At 44.2% G+C, this 25,871-nt stretch overlaps 1 long non-coding RNA gene and 1 pseudogene across 1 annotated transcript; both read left to right on the top strand.

Annotated features, from left to right (window-relative positions):
- The window catches only part of LOC102574005 (kynurenine/alpha-aminoadipate aminotransferase, mitochondrial-like), a 48,065-nt pseudogene that overhangs the window by 748 nt on the left and 21,446 nt on the right, over nt 1-25,871 (top strand).
- LOC132248566 (uncharacterized) lies at nt 10,336-15,492 on the top strand. The gene is made up of 3 exons (XR_009459795.1): nt 10,336-10,555; nt 12,356-12,457; nt 15,268-15,492. It is a non-coding gene; the product is annotated as an uncharacterized LOC132248566 (long non-coding RNA).

The following is a 25,871-nucleotide window of genomic DNA, read 5'->3' on the forward strand; positions in this document are numbered from 1 at the left end:
CACTGATGACTCAAGAAATTAACTCTAAGGATATTGTGAAGTATTCTAAAGTAAATGTATTTGCGGTGAACAAGGTATTAAAGATTCTAATAATTCACAGATTTTTTTCAAGCCAGAAAGGCTTATTATATCATCTACTCTGAACTCCTGTATAACACAGACAAATTCATATCATTACAGCTAAAGCATGTCTTCCAGATACTCATCCAGTCTTGATTTGAGTATGTTAGGTGATAGGAAAATCCATCAAATGAATCCACTAGACTAAAGAGCCCTCTAGTACCCTATATTTTCTATTTCTGATTGAATTTACAAACTGTAATGAAAGCATTCCTTGATTTTGATCAGCTAATGATTAGGGATAAAAGGATGAAACTTGTGTTGCAGAACTGCAGAACTGTTGTCCTGGCTAAAGGATTTACAGAAGAGTCTTCACAGTCCTCCCACAGCCAACTACAGCCCTGAACAGGGACAGATGGAACTGTGTGTCATCACTGGCAGCCAGGAAGGACTTCACAAAGTAAGACTGAGAAAACATACCCGTGTGGATAGTGTCTGTATGTGAAAAACCGTCTTGCTAGCTAGTGTCAGAAAGTAACCCTGCTACACAAACCACAAGCTCTTTCAGATGTCCACAAAATGTAATGAACTCAGGGCAGTTCCATACTAGGAATTCAGTCTTTTGGTTATTATTTTAATAAATGTGTTTGCTCAACAAAAATTGAACTATAATTTGAAATGCACCCAAGTGTCTTGGTAGCCTCAATGCCCTTTTCCAAAGTGATTTAGTCACTTAGGATTGCATGTCCCACTGATTTCCAACAAGACTTAGGCTTCTAGACCAGTTAGGTCAGAATTTTACCCTAGATTGAGTTTATAGCACTTGTGTATTTTTTGTGGAAAAAATTCCCCCTAGTCAGGAAATTAGAGGCTAGGCAGAATGCATGAAATATTTTGTTTTCCTATCTAACGGAAATTTTACTTTTAACATCTTTTTCAATTGGCTGGACCCGATGATCTTCTGAGGTCCCTTCCAACCTTAAAATCTATGAGTCTATGAATTAGATTTAACTTCAAATTAGATCATGGGCAATTACTGAGATTGTACAAGGCCAAACTCTGGTTGTAAAAATATAAAATATTCTTCTTTTTCAGGTATTTGATATGCTCATTAACCCTGGAGATACTGTCCTTTTAGATGGATTCACCTATCCTGGGACAGTGGCAGCAGTAAGTATAGTCTGGCCCCCCAAACATGTCCATGTTCCTTTTGCAAAGAAACAAGATCCAACCAATCAAGTATTATTACCAGTTTTAAAATGCACTCTGTCCAGGAGCTAAGTACCTGTTTGGAAGGCTTAGGTAAGATAGACATGCATACAAATGTCGTCTTGTTTTTAAAATCTTTCATTTCAAACTGTGTATTTATCTGCTTGTTAAGACTAACTAGTACTTTGATTCAAGAAAGCTATCTAGCAAGGTGTATTTACATGTCACAGCTCCTAAAAGTACTTAAAACCTTGTCAGACCAGTGAGGGTAAGCATGGTTGATTCAAGGGATACTGTAATCCCATATCTGCTTCAAGAATGGGACAAATATTGTTCTACCTCAACAAGGGCGGGGGGGGGGGGGGGGGGGGGGAATCAACATGGCTTTGTTCCTATAGGGTTGTGGTCAGAGATAGCAGAGGAGGAGTCAGAAATACATCTAATTGTGACAGGGTGACTCACATCAGTCAACGACAGGGTTGTTTCTCTGTTACCATACATTCCTTTTTCACAAGGACAGTCCTGCTTTCAACTTCTGTCCTGGTATAACAAGTGGGTGTCACGGGGCCCGTCAGTCGTTGGCCTGCCCACCTGTTTCTGGGCTAACCGCCCACCTACTTCACCCGCTATGCTTTAGATGATGCAGTAGATTGACATTAACAAGGCAGGAGGCTGCCCATTTGCTTGCCCTAGGGCCTATGTACACAACACAGCCACTCCCCACCCCCCCAGGCTGTGTCCCATGCTTTGCAGATGTTGCTCCAGTGCTTCACACTGGGACCTGAGCTCTAGAGTCTCACACAGGACTCTCACTCCACTCTGGAGCTCGTAGTCCTAGTGCCTTGCAGATGTTCCATGGCCTGACACCCAGCCTACTTATCTGGCCTATCACTCGGGCTCCCAGCCCCTCTCAATTCAGGGCTCCAAGCCCCATCTGATCACGGGGCTCCAACCCCTCCTCAACTCAGGTCTCCAAGTCCCTTTCTGGGCCCCAGGCCCATACTACCAGGATCAGGGCTCAAGGCCCCATCCCCTTACCCCTTTGCCCAGGAGCTTCACTAATAGGTCCCCAAGACTTAGGGCCCCACCCCCTGGAGCCTCTCCTGGCTCCTATGTGCACCCATAAAACTCATCTGTGAGATCTGTGAGTCTGGGCACAGTCTCAGGTCCCTCCACCTGACCTGGGCCCTGCCTCAGCACTTGCAGTAAGTCTGGGCTCCCCCTGCTCGGCCTTACTACCCACCAGGGATGTGGAGCTGGGGTTAGAAGGTGCCCCATACTCACCTTTCACTGGGAGGTGGCTGGCCTATCATTTGCAGGGACTACCCTGCCACAGGTAGCCCCACCAGGCCAACCTTCCCCAGCAGGGTGCAGTTTTCTGTCGTACCCAGGACAAGGAACCTCCTGCCATTCCCATATTTCTTCCCTTACCTACAAGGTGTTCTGAGCAGCAGCTCAGCCAGTAGTGTCTCTCCGGCTGCTGGCAGCTGACTGCTGCTGGCTTTGCAGTTCAGAGCCCCTGTTCTTTTAGGGCACAGCTGGGCCCTGTTCTCCAATCAGGCAGTTGTACCTAACTGGGATTGCAGCCAGCTGCAGGCTGCCTTACTGCTGCTGCACCAGCAAGTAACAGAGCACACCCTGTGAATACACCTGGGCAGACGAACATTTTTAGCAGGATGCATGGGACAGTCCTATTGTTCAATGCTCACACTCCCCACCCCTTGTTCCTTCTGTGGTATTCTTAGCTGAGATAAGAGGTCAGAGATAGATGTGTGCGCCAGAGAGTGGCAGGAGCAGTGGAGCAGGAAGAAAAGAGTGTTTCATTTTGAGACCAAGAAATAGGGCCACCATATTGTTTTTATCTATTTGGATCTCACGTTGCCAGAACAGTTCTGTTAATTAACTTACTAAGGCTTGCCAGAGAATAAAGCATATTCAGATGCACCTGACCACACTGGATAATACTTTTTCCAAATATTACGGTACCATTGAAATTAATGGAATTATTTGCAGAGTAGGGAGTAGGAATATCCGAACCTCAGCCAAACTTTAGAATCATTCCAGTTTTATAGTTTGCTAGCTCACCTGACACACAGAGGAGGAAACAGTACAGGTCTGTAGCATGATCAGGGCCTTAGATGGATCATTCACAAGGTCTGATTTTGTGTCTTGTATGTCTTCTCTTACAAACAGCTAAGACCACTGGGGTGTAACTTAGTCAGCATCCCCAGTAATGAAGGGGGCATTATTCCAGAGGCCCTGAAAGCAATTCTGTCCAGGTGGAAATCGGAAGATGCAAAAACAACCAAGAGCAAGGCCCCCAAGTTCCTCTACATCATGCCAAATGGTAGCAACCCTGCTGGAACCTCACTGAGCACTCACCATAAACAAGTATATCAGGTAGTCAGGGGTATTTCCATATATTCTACATTAAAAATCCCAAATGAAAATGGTATAAAATGTAACATTTCAAGGTGTAAGAAAAGCCTCTCTGGTGGTATACTCCTCTATGAGCATGCTCATACCTTCATGAACACACACAAATGGTGATCCTATGTTACATCTGAAGTCATGTATTTCTACCATATATGCCCAAACTATTATTTTGCCCATGGTATATCTACTATGTAGGAGGCTACATCTTTACCTGGAAATCACTGTTTACATCAGTGCTATATCTTCTATCACAGCAAAAAAATTGAAAACTAATCCTACTTTAGTGTGTCAATAGGGTGTAGTGGCTAGAGCCACTCAGTACTCAGGTGACCTACATTCTATTTTCCATCTCTGCTGTTGCCCTGCTGGGTGACCTTTGGTGTGTCACTTCATTTCTCTATGCCTCAGTTTCTCAGTCTGTAAAAAGAGATTATGTTTGAGAAAAGCTTTGAGAGCTTCTTGTGAAACGTTACATATTAGAATCAGGTGTTATTGTCAGACATTATGTATTTTCCAAATACTTAATGAAAAACTTTCAAAGAATGTTGATTCATCTTGGTTTTGTACTTTTGTAGCTTGCAAGAGATTATGATTTCCTTATAATAGAAGATGATTCATACTACTTTCTGCAGTTTGAGAAGGTAAAGCCTTGTTTCTTTTCATTGGTATCTACAGTGCATATTTTTGGACTGAAGAGGGAGAGGTGAACTTTAAGTATCCCACTCTAACATAATTAAACATTGAGTTAATACTTAATATTAAATATTGAGTTAATGAACATTAAATGACTACCTCTCTTAGAAAAAATAATAAGTATACTATCTTCAATTTTGCTGAGGGTGCCAGGGTTTCTGCTTAAATGGATATTTAAGAAAGGGTATTGAGGAGGAGGGAGATTTTCCTGATTACAGCACTTAAAGCCCTAGCATTGAACCATGATAATCAGTGGGGACAACTGGAAGAAAGCTGGTGATATACCTGTAAACAAGCCTTCTTCACTTATCTTAACTCTGCTGCACATCAGCCATTTGTGGTAATAATAGTTATCCTTCTTAGTTTTGCAGGAGCAACTGAAGATACCTAGCAAGGCACCTTTTAAATGGTAGGGTTGCCCATGAATTATCTATGCACTAAGCATGCACCCTCCCCTCCCATCTTTCCGTTGCTCCAGAATCCGGATCACCAGTATAATAGTTTCTGTTTTATTTTAAATGAATTACGTCAAATTTACAATAACTCTATTCAAGATCAATTATTTGGTAGTATCCTTTAGCTAAAGATCTACAAGCTTTCAATGCTGACTTAGCAGATGTAGTTCTAATACATGTACATGTGCCCCTATCTGTCCCTTTTAAGCATATTGGCTTCTCATTGATTCATGTTATATTTGATCTTCCTTTGGAAGATCCATTGCAGCAACAGGTTTGTGGCAATTTTTAGAAATGATCATTGTCATGTAAATATGTTGGCAAAAGTCAAGGAGGGATGCTTTGTTGCTAATAAACCTAGCTAATAATTTACTTCTTCCCTTTTAAGCCCTGGACACCAACACTTCTCTCACTGGATGTTGATAGTCGAGTTACCAGGACTGACACCCTGTCTAATATTCTCTCTCCTGGGTAAGATATTCTCAGACAGCATTCTGAAGCAGAAGTGTAGGAGGTGAAGCTCTACCTGCTATTGGGTGCTACATATTCTCTTGTTCATTGATGCAAATTGATCCCATTAACACTGTTAGGTCCATACACATACAGGTGAACAAACACAAACAGAAATCCTTACAATGAAGAGTTCCTACTGTGGTGCTACAACTCCTTGGAAGATAGCATTGGATTTCACCTAAAAACTGGCTCCTTTTTAGGGTTAAGAGATGATTGAAATTAGAAGAAATTAGTCTCATTGGTGGAAAAAACAAAACAAAACCAGAAAATATGTTCGGTTCTTGAGGAAGGAAGCATTCTCACCTGTTGTTTTCCCTGCATCACCTTTAAAATATGGCAGTCTTTTCATTTTGTTTGTTCTTACATTCTGAAGGAAGGTCTTTTAAATCTTCTCTAAGTGTAAATGCTGTGCTTGGGAGCAATGAACTCCAGTTCAAACTGCACCAGAGTTTATTGTGTCGCATTAATATTCATGTGTAGACACACTCAGTATCTGCTTTTCCAAACCACACATGGAACACCATAGACTTGACTAGGGTCCCATACAGGGCTCATTGTAGCATTAGGGCCTACAAAGCCTCCAGTTTCAGCATAGTCATATATATGCTAAATGGATCCTAATAAGGTTTAAGTGCTGAACCCATTTAAATAAGTTAGTGGATCAAATATTCTACTGGTATGAATCAGTGCACTTCTGTTAACTTCATCTTAAACCAGTAGAGAATTATTGAGACTAATGCTTTTTCTTTTCCCCTAGGTTGAGAATAGGTTTTTTAACTGGCCCCAAACCTCTTATTGACAGTAATTCTGCATATGCAGGTCTCAACAATGCACACCAGTACTCTCACACAGGTAAGTGCCACTTCATCATCAGAAATGTATATTGCTTTTGGAAGCTAAAAAGCTTCTTCTGTGATCGGGTACTGTAACTTTTATTCACACCATTCCCATTCACTGTCTCTTAGTGAGAACAGAACTGTGGACGAGACAGGGATGATTCTGTTTGGGAACCTGGTTCTGCGGTAAGCAGGGGGTTGAATTATATGATTTTGTGAGGTTCCCCTCACCCTTATTTCCTGGTCTTTGTCCTAGAAAAATAATGCTGCATGGAAAAAGAGTGTTACTTAAAGGAGCCTAAAAGACTTGAAAGGGCTGGTTGAATGGCCCATGTAGATCAGATTAGATAAATCTGAGATCCTGAAGATGAAGAGATTTAGAGACCGGACTTGGAGTGATAGCAAACTGGGAAAGCAGTGACAGGTCTGAAACAACAAGATTCTTTGTTGTACAGATGAGGGAACAGGACGAGAAATTTTGTCTGGTTCATTTCAAGTAATCTCATCTTGTACACAAAATGTCTCATAACAGGGGAATTATTAATATTCAGGAAGCCCCATAATTGACAGAAGTGGCATCCTGCCATGAATAACATGGAAGAGATTAACTGACAAGGTGGTACTCAAAGTTACTAGACTGAAGTAGCTGATGTTCTTTTTCTCAGGTACTGATATCACAGCTTCTTCACACGTGGGAGGAAGAAGGTTTCCTGAACCATGTAGACAAGTAAAGTGCTAATATGTTGTTACTACTATTTGTCACGGCGGGGTCCTATAGGAGGGCCGTGATCTCCTTAAGGCCCTCTCTCCGTGCCAATTTGGCCCAAGGGCACCCTCGATTCTCATCCACCACGTCTTGCTGGTAAATATAATAGGGAGGCTGCCTCGCGTCTCCTTGGGCACATAAACTCCTGGACCCCTCGTGGGTCTTATCCTGCACCCATGGGTGCCTTGGAGCACCCTAGCCTTATGGGCTACGCATGGCTCCTACCAACCCCTAATACCACGCCCCAAGCCTCGCTGATGGGATAGATGCTGGTATGTCTCTCTATATGTGCACGGCCCGTCTCTCAGACCTCCTCTATGTACTTTCGCCCGCTCTCTGGCGCCTCCTCTTCTGTGCTGCCCTCTCTTGGGCTCTCCGAGAGGCCCCTCGCTGGGACTCTCGTTGAGCCCCCTCTGGGCCTTCTCTAAAATAATCTAGCCCGCTACGGGACTTCCTAGCGGGTCTCCGGTCCTTTAAGCCAACCGCACGGCTACCCTCTCTGATCCCGGCTCTCCACGCTGCTATCCCCTTTTGCCGGGGACCACCACAGCGCCTTGCCTTTCTCCTGGGGCACTGTACTACTAACCCCTTCCGTCGGGGTCCACCGCAGCACCCGGCCCCTATCAAAGGGCTGTTGCCGCACTAGCCTACAGCCGTGCTTGCTACGCCCGTCTTGGGCTCCTCAATAGTCTCCCTTCTCGGGGACCTTACATGCCCGCGCCAAGCTTCTTGATAATATTGCCCCCTCTCTGGGACTCGCTGTGCCCACACTGGGCTCCTTAATAGTGCCACCCCCTCTCTGGGGCTCGCTGTGCCCCACTGGGCTTCTCTAAAGGGCACTCCCCCTTCCTGTGGCTCGCCACGCCCATGTTCAGGCTTCCTGGTAGTGCCCCCTCCTGGGGCTCGTCGTACCCGCGCTGGGGCTTCTCAAAATGCCCCTCTCCAGGGCTGGGGTCTACGCACCCCGCAAGTTGCACCTTTACTGGCGCCGGAGTCCTCACTCCCTTGCGAGTCCCCGATAAGGATACTGCGCCCTCACTAGCGCTAGGGCCCCACACCCGGTGGGCCCTTATGAGTACACTGCGCCCTCCTCAGGTGCTGGGGCTCCACCACTCTGGGGTTCCTATGAGGCCTCCTCCAACCCTTTATAGCCTCACCCAAGCCACCGGTGTAATACAAAACAACACAAAAAACCTCGAGCCTCCTGGCTATCACTCAACTCAAAGCCGCCTGGCTATAACTTAACATTGCTCAACTCTGATCGAGTGGTACTTGCTGTTAGGCTTCTCTCCACATCCTAACTCCAGGAGCTCCTACCCCTCTGACTGCTGGCAGGGAACTGCTAGCCTGGCCTTGGCTGTAGGCTTTATAGGAGCCAGGCCCTGCCCCCTCAGGATCAGCTGACTCATTAGTTGCCCTGGCAACCTGCAGCTGTGCTCATCATCTCTGCTAAGGCTTTTCCCCAGCAGTTCTCCCCTCTCTAGGAGCAGGGCAGCGAGGTGCGCCGCGACACTATTGCTAAAATGTATTTAATAGCCAAAGCAAAAACTGATTCTGGATTCAAGCCTACAAGAGAGATGCTCTCTGAACATCAAATACTTGGAGCATCAATTCTGTGTACTAAGAGGTGGGGAGAAGAAATGACTAAATAGCCAATGAGTTCGTAGTTATTGTACTAGTTACCACTAAACTGAGCAATCTCTCCCTGAAGCCTCAGTAACAATCCCTCAAAAAAGACACTAAGGGCCAAGAAGGGTCACATATTGATATAACTGCTAGAACATTAGGTGCTGTAGTCGTTTTCCTAGGCCCTTTTCCACATCCACCTGCCAACCACAAATCATTGTTTGCTGTCATGGACAACCATAAAACCTTTAAACTGACTACCATTTTGCTTTATGGCAGAATCTGATGATAAAATATAGCGTCAAAAATTTGTTTTAAACCCACAAAAACCTTCTGTTACCTGTCCATATTACCCAGTTGTTGTGTTTATCCTGTGGGTGGCAAGATCCACTATAAACAAAAGATGACTGAAACCAAACCAGTGTTGAATCAGAGGTTTGAAAAATCTTTACTATTTTAAGTTAAAAGAAAATGCTGATAAAGGCATCTTTTACCTCTGTTTCTGTAACTTGGAGGGAAGGGGTTTTTAAAGAAAATTATTTGTCAATTTAATTTTAGTTTTGTTCTTGAATAGTGCTCCCTAGTAGTTTTAGTTTTGCTTCCTATAGTGCAGATTCTTTTAAAAAGGGTTTCCTTCCCCTTTTATTTACTGAGTACTGTGCACTAACTACCACATATAAGTAAAAATATGCTTTGTGTTTTGATGACCATACTTCTAGTCCATTTTAATGCCATCTTAATGGGATTGCGGATCTAGTCTCTGATCTTGTCCCTACTTCTAGTCCCTTTGAAAGCTATGGGAATGTGAATCTGGTGTAGGACTGAGAACAGGGAGGTGGTATTTCAGGAATGAAAGAGATCAGGGCAGGAGCCAGGATCTTAGCTGGCTCCTTGTGAAATAATCTTCACTGACACAGAGAAGCCCTGAGTTGCATAGAAGGCTAAATTAGGCCTGAATCAGAGGGGCTAAAAAGATGCATGAAGTACTACTTTAACACACACAGAGATCTGGCCCATGGGAGATGGATAGCATTAAAATGCTTAAAAGACCAGTAAGGGGGAAAGATTTGAATATAGTTAATAGACTGCAGTCTATTTGTGTGTGAGGCTTCTTGGAACTTTGGCTAATGTGTTCACTATGCCAAATGCAGTTATAAAGGACCTTTATTACTCATATTTATTAAAACTTGTAGGGGGGGATATATTGCTATTGTCATTAACTTTGTGGAGGGAGTTTGTAACAGAGTTTGTCATCTTTCCAGGGTAATGGAACTCTATAGGATCCAGCGGGATGCAATGCTTGCTGCAGCAAACAAGTGGTTAAAAGGTCAGTGAGCCCAACAGATGGAATAAAAATTGCTGATGATGGAAACCCTGAACAGCGACAAATCTACGATGATAACAAGAGATCCTTGCATAAACACTTCCAAAATTTCAAATTTCTCCTCTTAGCCTAACTGCATTCAATACGTATTTCTACAGTTAAGAGAATTTTTAAAAGATGATTGCAAATGGATATACTGAAGGGCTCTATAAAATCACATTCATCTGTAATACAGACTAACTCTATGTTAGATAACTGACAGCCTATAATTTTCTAGGGCCACATTTTTCAAAAGCTGGTGCCTGATTCCAAAAAGCGTATGAGCGTACAAACTAGACTTGCATGCCTGAAACCACCATTTACCTTTTCAAACTGGGTAAATGTTCACTAACACAGGAATTTACATGCTTTTCATAACCAGTATCTTGTGCACAAGTGTATTTTAGAGCTAAAGTATGGAGCATTTGTCCTTGAAAACTACACGATGTATCTATTAATGTTGAAAAAACTGCTTTGTGTTTTACTTCTATGTCTCGCAAACTGGCACATCCCTGAAGCTGGAATGTTTCTATGGATTAAAATCAAGGGAATTTCCTGTGAACAGTGAATGGCTATAAACCAGGCTTTCCAGAATGAGGTAAGTACCTGTACCCATGAATTGATCACACTCAACGTTGTGCTGGTTTGCTAGGGTCAGCTCTACAGACCTGTTACACTGCAGAGGTACCCAGAGCACAGCCAGCAAAGACAAGTAACTTGGACGATGGGCATCAGAGTTTACTTGAAACCCAGAGGTGTGTGAGATAACAGCAAAAGGAAAATAAGATTCAGTGAGTGAGGCTAGTTCCATTCTTTTCTAACAAATCCTAGGAAATTCCTGGAACTGGTGACAGTGCATAGAGACCATTACAGGCTTCCCCCCACCACTACCTCATTCCAGGCTTCCTGACCTGGCTCTATGCATCCTATACACCACAAAACTGCGCATATGTATGAACTATGCCCATTTTAAGAGGTTCTTACCCCACACGTGTTCAGAGTGAACACATGAGATATGATCAGTCATTGCTCTTAATACTTGCTATTGATTAGCACTAATACCTGCTTACTACTTCAGAAAAATATCATTAGGATGCGGTACAAGCTTGGCAGCAGGCAGTTCTTCACTGCTTCCAAATTGTCCCTACCTTTTCTGTACATATGTGCAGTTGATTGTACCACTTGCTTTCTACTTACAAGTAATCTTTTTACCATAGGTTAAGTATTGACCACCTGTGTTTTCTCTCACTAGGTTTTAAACAAGGCTTTATTTATGCCAGGCTTCTTCACCCACAGGCCCCTGGCTCTGTGTGCCTTATACTTGCATTATGACATTTCTATAAAATACAGTGACAGACTACAAATCAAAACAGATAGGTAAAAGTTATTTTCAGTGATTGCCAAAAGATTGGAAAACAAATGTATCAACAGTTTCTTGTACAGGATAACCAAGCAAAACCCAGTATCCACATTTAGTACAGCAGTGTTAATATTTATTAATGCACGAGGCTAGAATGTAAGTAGTACTTTGAAATTAAATTTATTGGGCAATTAAAAAGCTGAAAGCACCTCGTATGTAAGGATTATTACAACAAGGGATTAGCACTTTTACATACCCAGACCTTTTTTATTCACTTCCATTATTCTGCAAGAGCAACTGGTATGATAACAATAACTTAAGAAAGCAGCATACAACACAGTTAAATTCTGTAGACTTTAAGGAATGAAATAGAGAATGAAAATCATGTCCTGAGTTTGTTTGAAGAATTCCCCTAGGAAACCATTTCATTTTTCAACCTTTAACAATAAAAAAATTAAACTATTAAAATGGAATAATTGGCACAACAATTATTTGGATTTTTTAAGCCACTCCATTTTTTCCCTGGTTCTCCTTTCCTTTTCCACCACCTCCGATTTAAAAAAAAAAAAATCACCTAGAAACATCATTTGAATGAAGTTTATTTTAAAAATGTATTGCCAATATGGCACTTTCTTATTAACAGATTGTGAACTAACTCATTTTATTAAAAATGTATTTTTGCCAAGACTTTTACTCACATTGGGCATGGGTGGGATCTCCCCTTACTTCAACCAGTCCAGTCCTATCAAAGACAGTGAGCTGCACAGGTGATTCATGTTCCTATTATTAATGCATAAAATGGACCTCATTTTCAGGCTACAAGTTCTATTTGCAGAGATGGCAGCTAAATAAAATCTCTGGCGTTATCAAAATGAAGGGTCCAACATCTAGTCCAAGTACTTACTTATACTCTGAACCAACTTGAAGTAGAACTGGACATTATATTTTTACCCAGTCACTTCTTAGAAGTACTCATAATCTCACTTCAAATCTCATATAAGTGTCAGAAAACGAACTAGTTAAAATCATATTTCTTAGATGCTGCTGTTCTCCAATCAAGCTTTTAACAGTGTTGACTCAAATCCTAGCTTCTACATAAGAGTGTCTTTCTCTTCACCTTCTCAAGACCAGATGGATCAAGTGAGTGCAGGACACTGCTTAACAGTCATAAGATGAAGGCACTATCTAATTTTGTTTTATATGTTTACATGATTATATTTAGGGGTGTTTATATTCAGATAGCACTGAAGCTTGGATCCCTATTTTTTTTCCTTTCATTCTTTTCTACCAAAGTAAAATTGGTAGTTACCATTAGGATAGCTGTATGCTAAGTGAATTTTTTCATATGTTTAAAATAGGAGTATTAGACCAACTGGTTGGTGAGCATGCAATTCTCCATGGGATTGGTTAAAGTCATATACACACCTGACTGGAGTTACCACCCTCCTCCTGGTGCAGCGTCCAGCTATTACATAGGGATTTTAAAATCACAGTACTAGTCTAGTGAACCTACAAACCAGTAGTAACATTGGTATTAACATTAACATTTGTCTTTCAGTCTTTAGTCCCCACGCACTGGCAAGCACAGCAAGGTAATACCTAACTGCCCAGCTTTCAGTTATAATGCCTTTAGGTTCAGGTTCATTATTTACAAAAGAAGTACTGTCTGAACTATGCATATGTCATGGCCAATCCAAGCATTATGCAGTTATCTAGTTTGCACATAAGGATAAAGCAGCAAAAATCTGGGTGGCAGAGGAGTGAAGATAAGCAAGCAAAAGAAAATTATGTTACGTTGTCCATGGAAAAAGTTCCACAATGGCTTTAAATGCCAAGAAGAAAGGTATTTCATTACCAGGACATCGTATTAGGTTTGTTGAAGAGAAAGGTACAATCATATTAGCAGAGGTATAACAAGCAGTTTCTACACCCTACGCAGCAGGGGCTGCCATTCCTCTGCCCCCTCAAAATCAGCCCTGAGGCTGGTAGCCTAGTCAGCTGTTATGCTGCTGCATAAGATAGAAAATCACTTACTAAAAATAGTTACATCCAGCAAGCAGGGACCAGCCACAGAAGTACCATCAGCTACACATCACCACAATTTAAAATGGAATCAGTTTCAGACTATTTGGTTCCCTCTTGCTATTCCACAAATAGGGTTCTGCATATTTCCTTTTGTTTTCTTTTTCCTTTCCTAAACAGCAAAGGAATAGACAGTATAGCATGCTGAACTATCAACATATGTGGCTTTGCACTTTTTCATCTGATTCGTTTCAGATGTAGAGACGGGCACTGCTTACACTGCGCGATCTGTCTAGATATTTTTAAGCATACTTTCAAGTTCTTGTTCCCAAATATATTTTCAGGTAATAAGTCAAAAATGGTTTTAGTTTAGTTAACTTGTTTCAAGTAAAACAAGTCAACTAAACCATTTTCAAGGAAATTAATTTACTTCATTTAGGTCTGAGTTACTCCTACTGACTGATATACTTCTCAGTTTATTCACGTCCATAAAGTATTGCAAAGACCCAGACCAAAAGCTTCTAATTTAGCTAATAATGTAAGCCTGCAATTCAGTTCTGTCTCTATTCAATATGTACTTAAGTGCTTTGTTGAATGGAAATGTACATAAGAATACCCTTAAAGTTAAGCATGTGCTTACATTTTCTGCTGAGTTGGGACCTAAAAGCAATTTAAATTTAAATTGCTTTTGTTCATGGGATAAAATTGCAAATTAAATATAAATATTTAAATCCAAGTGATGGACAGGTTCTAGTTCTTGAGAAGAGGAATTACTATGCCCACATGAGGTTGAGTAATCAGAATGTATACTTCTAGTTAACAGTGGGTGTATCTACATGTGCTATTAAGGCAATGAAAAAAACTCCAAGACAGTTTGCACCAGAATCAGCTGCTCCCAGGTGCAGCATCTACACTTGCGCCTGGGACCACAGCACTTTGATCTACAGCAGAGCAGCCCCAGGCAGGGGGCCGCAGGGCTCAGCCCCAGGCGCTGGGTGGTGGCGGAGGGGCTGGCTGGGGCATGAGGGTGCTAAAGTGTGGGGCTAGGTGGCATGCACCCCTAGCACTTTAGCACCCTCATGCCTGTCACCATCTACACTTGCATTTCATCACAGTTAAATACTCCACCATAGGATAGTACTGCCCCTGACAATACTATCTTATGGCAGAGTTAATTTACTGTCCCCTAAGATGCTTTACTGTGGAGCTAATCAGTCAACTCTGCAGTGAAGTGCATGTGGAGATGCACCCAGCAGACCCAAAAACTAGTGCTGAGTTATTTAAACACCTTTCAGACCTGGGTCTGCAAGGGTCCCTCTACACATGCACGTAAAGGCGCAATAGGATCTAATGTGCAAGCCACACAATCATGCCTCCTGCCAGACCAGACGTGCATGGCAGGAGGCATGATTGTGGGATCGTGAATCACATCCCATTATACCTTACTGCTGGTGCAAGAACCAGCAAGAAGCAAGTTCCTATGGTTGAGAGCCCCCAGGGCCAACTATGAGGCTGTAGGGGCACCCTACTCACCCTCACAGCTGGGAGACTGATGCTGCTGCAATCTCCCAGTCTCCTGGCACAGCCACAGCAGTTGCAGTCTCCCAACTGCAGATCTCCCAGCCATGGGGTGTATGGTGTGCCCCACAGTTGGGAAATCGCAGCAGCTGTAGACACCCTGCCATGGGGGCACAGGCTAAACGTGCAAATTAAAGCTAGATAGAAACCAGCTATAAAAGTTCTTACATATTTTCCAGCAATAACTTTATAGCCAATTGTAACTTTAAAGCTCCATAGTTAATTTGCACATGTACCAAGCCTAAATTGCACTGTTAACCTGGTAATTGCATAATAGGTGTAACATGTAGGCCAAATAGTTAACAAATACTTTTCATTTCTTATAAAGAATGTTTCTGTTTCTGTTCTAGGCTTTTCAAAGGCTGGCTACACTTATAAAAGAAGCTGCTTGAAGAGATCAAGAGAAGAGCCATTGGTGAACTTTTCAGGAAACAGACAACATTTTTACATTGTCTGTAATGATGTATTCATTAAAAATTACTGCAGACCTCTTGTTCCCTAGAGCTCACAACTGTTTTGAGAACTTCTCTCATACTGTAATTACAGCAACAGAATTTAACTGTGTTGTAATTCTAAACTCAGGCCTAGATTATATTCCTAATAAAACACCAAAAGAATTCAATTGTTGTTTGACTGCAAATGTTTTTCTTTTTATTAATTTTGCCTTTTTTTAAGGTTCTATTTTTCAGCAAGTAAGTAACTTTATGGCATCCATACCTGGAGCTCATTACCCTAAGCTAATGCATTTTGTACTAAATTATTATTCCTGGTATTAATGAGAATTCAAAAAAGATGACAAAAGATCAATATTAAAATTAATTTCAAAAGTGATCACTAAGAAATAGATCTTACATTTTCAGATGAAAATCTGAAATTCCTGCAGAGCTAAGGAGAGAATTAATGTAGAGTCTGACCTTGCAAGGTAATAAATGCCTTCAACTCCCATAGAATTGGGAATGGAAAGCACTCACCATCTTGCAGGAGTCTCTCGTCACATTCCAGGATTAATTACCTAAGTTATCTGAGAGCAAATTAACTAAGTGATTAATGAACAGCATCTCTAGAGGATCTCTCTTGTGATTTTATTTCCTGGAATAAAAAAATATAAAATAGTGTTGCTAGCATACACATTCTCTATATTGCTTTTCATACTGTTGAGTAGGCAACAATCTAACTATGGCATAATTCTACCAAAATGTTAAGGACACTAACTTAAATTCCTAAATTCCAGTTTGTTATGGGCTTGTCATTTCAGAATGTCTTTTCAGTCTCTTCTGTTTTAGTGTTTTTCCAGTCCATAAGGAATTATAGATTTACATTTTTTATAATTCTGTCTTTTCTAGTATCTTAGCCTTTACACTTTTATTGAATGCAGTTGTAGGCTATCCAGCTATGAATATACCAAGCCAGCTCCAGGCCTCTATAAATAACACATACACACTCATTACATATGTGGTCTGAAAAATGTGCCCTAAATTAAAAAGCATACATGTTTAATTTGCATTTTGGATTACTCACATCTTAATATCCAGAAGGTTCCTCTATCTGTGAAGAACAGCAGTAGAATTCAGAGGGATCTAGATAGATTGGAAACCTAGGTTACAGGCAACAGAATGAACCTCAATGCAGACAAATACTAGGTACTACACCTAGAGAAGAATAATCAAAAGCACAAATAAAGAATGGGAGATAACTGGCTGGGTGGCAGCATTGCTGAGAAGGATCTAACAGGTTTAGTGGGTCACAGAATCAACAATGAATCAGCAACACAATGTAACTGTAAAAAAAAGTGAACATGGTTTTGGACTGCATATCAATGATACTGTCACTCTACTTGGCACTCCTTCAGTCTGCGTGCTCTAAAAGGCCTGTCTTTTGTCAACTGGATGAATATGTCTATGATTGTAAGTGTATAACCTTTGTTGAATCCTGCCCCTTCGGGGCATTGTAGTGTCCCCTATACCCCACTGGTTTATACTGGTTATATTCCCAGTATTGTTCCTTCATTAAAAGGTATATGGTTAAGTCCCTATTAGTGATCTGGCTCTGCTCTATAAGGAGAGGAGAGTCCCTACACCTCCCACAGTGCTTGTGCACCTGTTTTGATTCCTTCAATTAGAGAGGAAGTACCTCCCAGGTTACATTAGCTTAACTATAATTTAGCATAACTACAGCCTAGTATAACCCAGACTGCTACAATCACAATGACTAGGTTGTCTTCCCTATTACTTCCTCTCAATTTATAATAGTCTTATTGTTTACAAGAATAGAGCAGAGCATTTCAAGTATCATCTACACATTTTCTTAAATATGGTGCTATATTGCTAAAGATTTCCTTTCCATATTAAGTGACTAGACAGTCAAATAACAAAGTTCCTGTGCTCAGGATAATTTTCCTTTTTTAAAAAGTAGTATTTTGTGTACAGGCAACCCCCACTTAGCGCTCTTAATTGGTTCCTGGAAAACCGAGCATTAAGTGAAATGAGTGGTAAGCAAAACTGAAAGTATTTGACGACCCAAGATGGCAACTGCAAGCACTGTAGCAAAACTTGCTGAGCGCTAAGTGAAATCAGGTACCAATCTTAAATGAGTGTTATAGCAAAATAGCGCTAAGCAGAACAGCGTTAATCAGGGGTTTTCTATAATAACTATAAAAATGAGCTTTACATGGAAAAACCTGAAACCATGAGTTCTTTAATACTAAGTAGTGCACTCTTCAAAACTTCCTGCTTTTTCAGAGCCTTTTCATAAATACATTAAAAAAAAGTACTAGTTTAACTTGTGTACACATTGCCTTCAAACATCCATCTCAAGACTAAGAATGCAAATTCTCAATTTAGACAGTTTTCAAGAACTTGTTTCCCCTGTCTCTGAAATGCAGCAATTTCTGAGATTGAATATATGAGCCATCTCACAGCACACATTGTAGCACCAGTGGTTAGTACATAACCAGTGGTTAGTGAATACTGAGTGCAATTGATAATTGGTTCCATTTAAAATCAAAGTAAGGCCAGCCACCTATTAAAGCACAAACCAAATTTTCCTGGATTTCTATTGGAAGCTTTTCCCCATGTCTGCTACTAAACATGGCTTAACTCTGCTCTATAAGATCTGGTGAGATCAGCAGCCTGGTTTAACTTGGCTATTTATAAAAACCCATAAGGAAAATGAACAGTGTTAAGACAAGTGGATTTGGCTCAATACAACAGATTCTTCTGCAATGCTGGGTCAACTTCATGACCACAAACTGTCCTGGCCCTTTCTCACACTTGTTGACTGCTCAATGCAGGTCAAGAAACTTTGGGCACCTATATACATGCTGGACATCTGCTTTGACACATGCTAATTAGAATGGATCAGAGAAGACTCAATTAATTGATTAATTGAGTCTGCTGGAATGTGCTAATTAACATGCTTCAGCACCCTCCATTTTAATTAAAGTGCCTCCCCCTCCCGCCGCGGAGCACATGGAAAGATGCCCCCTTTGATACCAGGTTTCAGTATTTGCAAAAAAAATGATAGCTTCTTCATAGGTTTTTGAAGGAATGGAGGATCCCTTGTATTTTTGTACTGTGGTGTGACAATAAACAAAGACGAGCATTAAGTGGGGGGTGGAGGGGGGCTGCATTTATGTATTTTCTAGGGTTAACTAAAAGCACCAACTCGGACCTCTGAGTGCCTGTGCAGTTCTACAAAACACCAGACAACTTAATGTTCAAATAAAAATATCTCCCCATTCACACTTACTGCATATATTCCATTAGGCCCAGTCCACTAGGAAAAGGTAAGGGAAACTGAAAGGCAAGCCTGGAAGTGAAAACAATAAAATAAAACATCCAGACAATCACAATGGGCCTTGGACTATGTACCAATATCAATGACCATCCCTGAAAATACCTCACCAATATCTGTTTTCATTTAACTCCGCACTTAAATGTCAGTGTTAACTTCTGTATATTCCTGACTTCAGAAAAATATCAACCTGCTTAAAATTGACTTCGCAGTCTAATTTTAGGTCTGAAAACTATTAGTTTCATAGTTTGTAGGGCCGGAAAGGACCTGAGTAGATCATCAAGTCAAGGAAAGAGTGCTGGGGTCAAACGACCCCGGCAAAATGTTCATCTAGCCTCCTCTTAAAGACCCCCAGGGTAGGAGCCAGCACCACTTCTCTCGGGAGCTGGTTCCAGATCCTAGCCGCCCTGACAGTGAAGTAGCACCTCCTGGTTGCAATTAAAAATGTGACCTTAATCCGTACTCTTTAATTGCTTTTGAAATGATGCCAACAGTGAGGGTGACTATCTTTTGTAGGGTTGAGTCCTAACTATTCAAACGTACTCTGGAGTCTCATTCATGCCAAAAATTGACTCTCTAACAAAAGACTCATCTTGCTAGAATCATTTTGCTTCATCACTGAAAACATCATATGTGAAGGTAGAATTTGGTACTGGATAAGCTGAAGAAAAAAAACTGTATTTTATTGATTTTACAGGTACATTTATATATTTTAAAATTCTACCTGTACAAATATCCTAGAAAAAAATAACAATATTATTAATAGAGAAACAATATCCTCATCTTGTTACATTTCATTTGCTTGCTCATTTGGGGATAAACCTATGTTTTTAAAACTTCTTTATAAGTTTCAAAAGCAGGTCTTATTTTGTCTGAGAAGACCTTATATTCTGAAAGTATTACCTGATTAATAATTTACAATTCTAAGATGTATTTGGGTAAAGTCTGCAGTATAGCAATGATTTGGAAGAGAGTCCATGTGAGAGAAACTATAATCACTGTACATTTGCACATGACCAAGAAATTCCTTTCTAAGAAATGAACAGAAACAGAGTCTAAATGTGATGACGGATGTCTCGAGTATGGTATCACCCGTCGTCTAGGTAGCCCCTCCCCTCGTCCCCCCTGCCACGACTTTGCTGTTATGTTTGATTTGTGGGAGGGTTTCAGTGGAGTTCTTTGATTGAGGGGTTCCCCGATGCAGGTGTACTCACGGTTGTCGCTTCTGTTGTTCCACGGGGCTCCGCCACCCCTACACCCCGTCCACTTGCCAACCGATCACGTGCTGGTGGGATGGTGGCCTGCGGTGCACTGCAGGCTTGCTTGCCGTTGGTTTCCTCCAACTGTGGGGACCCAGGCCTAGCGCTATCACTGGGCCAGCCTGTCTTCTACTCTCGCTGGCTCCTCAGCTAGCTCTGGCAGTCCTTCTTCCTCCCCTTTTTCTCTAGAAATAATATTCCATCTGGGCAGGGAGACTTCCCGGACTGGTGTCCGGGGCCCAGCGATCCCTAGGGATGGCTCCACCTATCCCTGTCTCTATTTCCCTTAGGGGACCTGCTAATCTGTGCAAGATGCCATGTTGCTCCCCCTGATTCCCTCCTCCCAAGAGGGATCCTGGTACTTCTCCGCTCCCCACCTGGGGTAGGACAGGGAGCTTCCTGCTACCTGCCTCTGATAGAGGCTTTGAGCCTCCTCCTGCCTCTGTCAGAGGCTCCAAACCTTGCCTCAGCTTCAGCGTGGGTCCAGCACAGCCTAGCTGGTGCCTTTCCCAAGGAGGAGCTGCAGCACACCGGCTGTGCTGCCCGCCTTCTCTCTCTCTCGCTCCCCTGCCCACGATTGGCTCAGCTGTTTCCCTCACCAGGAACAGCTGCTTAAATAACCGGCGTAACGCCAGCTCGTGCGGTTGTAATTGTGGCTGCAGCTGCTGCCGCGGTCTCGGCTCCGATGCCGCCGTCTCTCCCAGAGTTAAGTAACCCCGCCCAGGGCTCTGTCTTGGGGTTGTGTCTGCCCTGCAACCCTTCCTGCCCTTAGTCTGTGCCCGTGATGGCAGCACGCCGCCATCACAGACCTCCCCCCTCAAGTCGCCTTGTGGCGTCTGGTCAGTGTGTCCTGCGTCATATTCGGTTTGGTATTCTTCACCATGGCTGTGGTCTGGTTCCCCCGGCTGGTCAGGATCTTCCCATCTGGATAAAAAAATCGGCTACAAAGTTATCCTTGCCTGGACGATGTACTACTGTGAATTTGAACGGTTGTAATGCCAGTGCCCAGCGAGTAATTCTGGCATTCGTGCTTCGCTTTCTCGTTAACCACTGCAAGGGAGCGTGGTCCGTTACCACTAGAAATTCTTTCCCCATGAGGTAGTATTGGAAGTGCTCTATGGCCCACCGTATGACCAGGCACTCCCTTTCCACAGTAGCATACCTTGTTTCCGTGTGGCTAAGCTTCCGTCTAGCGAAGGCAATCGGGTGTTCACCTTCCTTTCCTTTCTGTAATAACACTGCCCCCAATGCCTGTCCCGACGCATCCGTCTGTAAGATAAAAGGGGCATTAAAATTCGGTGTGTGCATCATGACGTCTTGATGCATCGCCTCCTTTAAACTGTGGAAGTTCTTTCTCATCCCTTGGGTCCACTTTAGATTTGCCGAGGGGGCTCCAGCCAACGCGTCCGTGAGGGGCACCGCCATACTTGCAAAATGCGGTATAAACCAACGGTAGTAATTAATGAGTCCCAAAAAGGAACATAGTTGCCTGTGTGTCCGGGGCTCCGGAAACTGACTTATGGCCTTGATCTTGTCGGACAGGGGTTGTATTGTTCCTTGTCCGACCCGAAACTCTAAGTAGGTTGTTTCCCTTTCTGCCAGTTTGCACTTCTTGGGGTTGGCGGTTAGTCCTGCTGTTTGGAGCTCTTCCAGGATGGCACTCAGCGCCCTTAGGTGTTGTTCCCAACCAGAGATAAATATGATAATATCGTCTATATAAGCCACTGCATATGCTGCATGCAGCACCAGCAACGTATCCATTAATCTCTGGAAGGTGGCGGTCGCTCCATTGAGTCCAAAGGGCATTCTCACGAATTCAAATAGGCCCCAAGGGGTTCCGAAAACGGTCTTGGCACAATCTGTGTGGCACAAGGGAATTTGCCAATACCCCTTTGCTAGGTCGAGGGTTGATATGTATCATGCCTCCCCGATTTTCTCGATGAGGTGGCTTGCATACAGCATTGGGAAGGCGTCGAAAGTTGTTAGGGCATTCAAACTTTCTAAAGTCTATGCATAACCTTAGCGATCCATCTGGCTTTGCCACCGGTATGATTGGGCTATGCCACGGACTATGTGATGGTCGAATAATCCCCTGCTCCTGCATCTTTGATATTTCTTGCTGTATTTCTTGTTGCCACTGCTGGGGTACTGGTCTCCACCTTTCTCTGACCAACGCGCCTGGAGGCGTCCTTATCTCATGCTGGATGTTTGTCACTCTCCCTGGGGTTTCTTGGAACACCCTTTGGAACTTCTCTACTAAGGCTAATAACTCCTGTCATTGCTGGCCGTTCAATTCCTTACTCAAGTGCACAGCCTCTTCCTGTGTGGCCCGTCCTAACCCCAGGCAGAGGGGTCCTGGATCCCCCTCCCCTGCCTTCTCTTGTGCCATCCACCCTTGAGGGGTCTTCCACACCTTCAGCATATTTACGTGGTAGACTTGTTGCTCCCGGCGCTGGCCCGGTTTACATACTTCGTAATCAACTGGTCCTACTTGTCGTATCACCATAAACGGTCCTTGCCACATCGCCAGTTGCTTGCTCGAGGTGGTAGGTATCGACACCAGAACCTGGTCCTCGGGTTGGAAGGTGTGAGCCTTCGTCCTGCTATTGTACTGGGTCTCCTGCCGCTCTTGTGCGTTCCTCATGTTATGTCCTGCAATCCGTTGGGCTTTCTGTATATGAGCCTGCAGCTCCTGACGGTATCTCTCTGCCGAGACTCCTAATCCCACTGGCCGTCCCCACTCTTCTCTGACAACTTGTAATAAGCCTCTCGGACTGTGACCATACACCAACTGGAACGGTGAGTAGCGAGTTGATTCCTGAGGGGCATCCCGCAAAGTGAATAGCAGGGGTGTCAGAAGCGTGTCCCACTGTCGGGGATCTTCCTGCGAACAGCGTCTGAGTAGCCATTTAATAGTGCCATTCAGTCTCTCCACCAAGCCGTTCGTCTGGGGATGATAAACTGACGTTCTTAGCTGTGTGATGCCAAGGGTCTTACAAAGGGCCTTCATCACCCCCGACATAAAATTCATCCCTTGATCGGTAAGTATTTCTTGTGGGATGCCCACCCGTGCTATCCACTTGAGTAGCTCCTCAGCCACTCTTGGGGCTGTAATGGACCTCAGTGGGACAGCTTCTGGGAATCGGGTGGCATAATCCACCAAAACCAGAATCACCCATGGTGTGATTTTGGGAGAGGACCCACTATATCCAATGCAACTCTGGAAAATGGAGTCTCAATTATCGGCAACGGCCTTAAGGGCGCTCTAGGTGGCCCCCACTCTTGGGTTCTTTGGCACTCCGGGCATGCTGCCCCCCACTGTTCCACATCCTCATGCAGGTTCATAGATTCATAGATGTTAGGGTTGGAAGGGACCTCAATAGATCATCGAGTCCAAACCCCTGCATAGGCAGGAAAAAGTGCTGGGTCTAGATGACCCCAGCTAGATGCCTATCTAACCTCCTCTTGAAGACCCCCAGGGTAGGGGAGAGCACCACCTCCCTTGGGAGCCCGTTCCAGACTTTGGCCACTCGAACTGTGAAGAAGTTCTTTCTAATGTCTAGTCTAAATCTGCTCTCTGCTAGCTTGTGGCCATTATTTCTTGTAACCCCCGGGGGCGCCTTGGTGACTAAAACCTCACCAATTCCCTTCTGTGCCCCCGTGATGAACTTATAGGCAGCCACAAGGTCGCCTCTCAACCTTCTCTTGCGGAGGCTGAAGAGGTCCAGGTTCTCTAGTCTCTCCTCGTAGGGCTTGATCTGCAGGCCCTTAACCATACGAGTGGCCCTTCTCTGGACTCTCTCCAGGTTATCCGCATCCCTCTTGAAGTGCAGCGCCCAGAATTGCACACAGTACTCCAACTGCAGTCTGACCAGTGCCCGATAGAGGGGGAGTATCACCTCCTTGGATCTATTAGTCATGCATCTGCTGATGCACGATAAAGTGCCATTGGCTTTTCTGATGGCTTCGTCACACTGACGACTCATGTTCATCTTAGAGTCCACTAGGACTCCAAGATCCCTTTCCACTTCCGTGCCACCCAGCAGGTCATTCCCTAGGCAGTAGGTGTGCTGGACATTTTTCCTCCCTAGGTGCAGCACTTTGCATTTCTCCTTGTTGAACTGCATTCTGTTGTTTTCTGCCCACTTGTCCAACCTGTCCAGGTCTGCTTGCATGCCTCCGGCATGTCCACTTCTCCCCATAGCTTTGTGTCATCTGCAAACTTGGACAGAGTACACTTCACTCCCTCATCCAAGTTACTAATGAAGACATTAAAGAGTATCGGTCCCAGGACCGAGCCCTGTGGGACCCCACTGCCCACACCCTTCCAGGTCAAAACCAACCCATCCACCATGAATCTCTGGGTACGACCCTCTAGCCAATTCACCACCCACTGGGCTGTGTAGTCATCCAAGTCACAGCCTCTTAACTTGTTCACCAGAATGGGGTGTGGCCAGAAGAACTCCTGGGTTAATCTAACCCAGGTTTTGGTGTGTCCCAGGTGACCCCCCCATTGGGGAAGCATGGGCCAGTTTCCATATGAGGTGCCGTAGGAGAGACGGGACCACCAGCTGCCTCCCTTCCAATGCGTCTCCCTCCTCCTGTTGCACCCGATACAGTAAACCGCCCATTACCTCAAAGCCTTCCTGCCTCCGGGACGTTCCCTCAACGCTTGCCGGTAGCTCTCGGGGGAGATCTCTAGCCGATACAGAATCGCGGTTTTGACGGCCTCGTAATCTTGGGCCACCTCCCTGGACAGTGCCCTGTATGGGGCTTGGGCTTTATTGATCACCAGTGCCCCTAACTGGTGTCCCCGCTGGCCCCAATCCAGCCCCGTCTGGATGGCCGTCCTTTCAAATGCCTCTATGTAGGCTTCCGGATCATCATCCTTTGTAATGCAGGGCATCCTGAATAAGGCAGCATTATGCTGCATCCATTCTTGTTGATGAGCCCCCTGCAGTTGTTGTACCTCCAACACCTGCCCGATAGCCTGGATGGCTTGCGTCAGCAACTCGACATGGGCTACCACCGATGGTTGCATCTTGCTTCAATCCCGGGTGGGGACCCTGCCCCGTTGGTGCCAAAGCAAAAGTTCCCAGCCAATGCACCACTGTGATGACGGACATCTCGAGTCCAGTATCACCCGTCGTCTAGGTAGCCCCTCCCCTCGTCCTGCCTGCCATGACTCTGCTGTTATGTTTGATTTGTGAGAGGGTTTCACTGGAGTTCTTTGATCGAGGGGTTCCCCGATGCAGGTGTACTCATGGTTGTCGCTTCTGTTGTTCCACGGGGCTCCGCCACCCCTACACCCCGTCCGCTCGCCAACCGATCACGTGCTGGTGGGATGGTAGCCTGCGGTGCACTGCAGGCTTGCTTGCCGTTGGTTTCCTCCAACTGTGGGGACCCAGGCCTAGCGCTATCACTGGGCCAGCCTGTCTTCTACTCTCGCTGGCTCCTCAGCTAGCTCTGGCGGTCCTTCTTCCTCCCCTTTTCCTCTAGAAATAATATTCCGCCTGGGCAGGGAGACTTTCCAGACTGGTGTCCGGGACCCAGCGATCCCTAGGGATGGCTCCACCTATCCCTGTCTCTATTTCCCTTAGGGGACCTGCTAATCTGTGCAGGGTGCTTCGTTGCTCCCCCTGATTCCCTCCTCCCGAGAGGGATCCTAGTACTTCTCCGCTCCCTACCTGGGGTAGGACAGGGAGCTTCCTGCTACCTGCCTCTGATAGAGGCTTCGAGCCTCCTCCTGCCTCTGTCAGAGGCTCCAAACCTTGCCTCAGCTTCAGCGTGGGTCCGGCGCAGCCTAGCTGGTGCCTTTCCCAAGGGGGGGCTGCAGCACACCGGCCGTGCTGCCCGCCTTCTCTCTCTCTCGCTCCCCCTGTCCATGGGTGTTGTTGGGGCTT

The sequence above is a fragment of the Alligator mississippiensis genome, chromosome 2, assembly GCF_030867095.1.
Source record: "Alligator mississippiensis isolate rAllMis1 chromosome 2, rAllMis1, whole genome shotgun sequence".
Taxonomy (NCBI): Eukaryota; Metazoa; Chordata; order Crocodylia; family Alligatoridae; genus Alligator; species Alligator mississippiensis.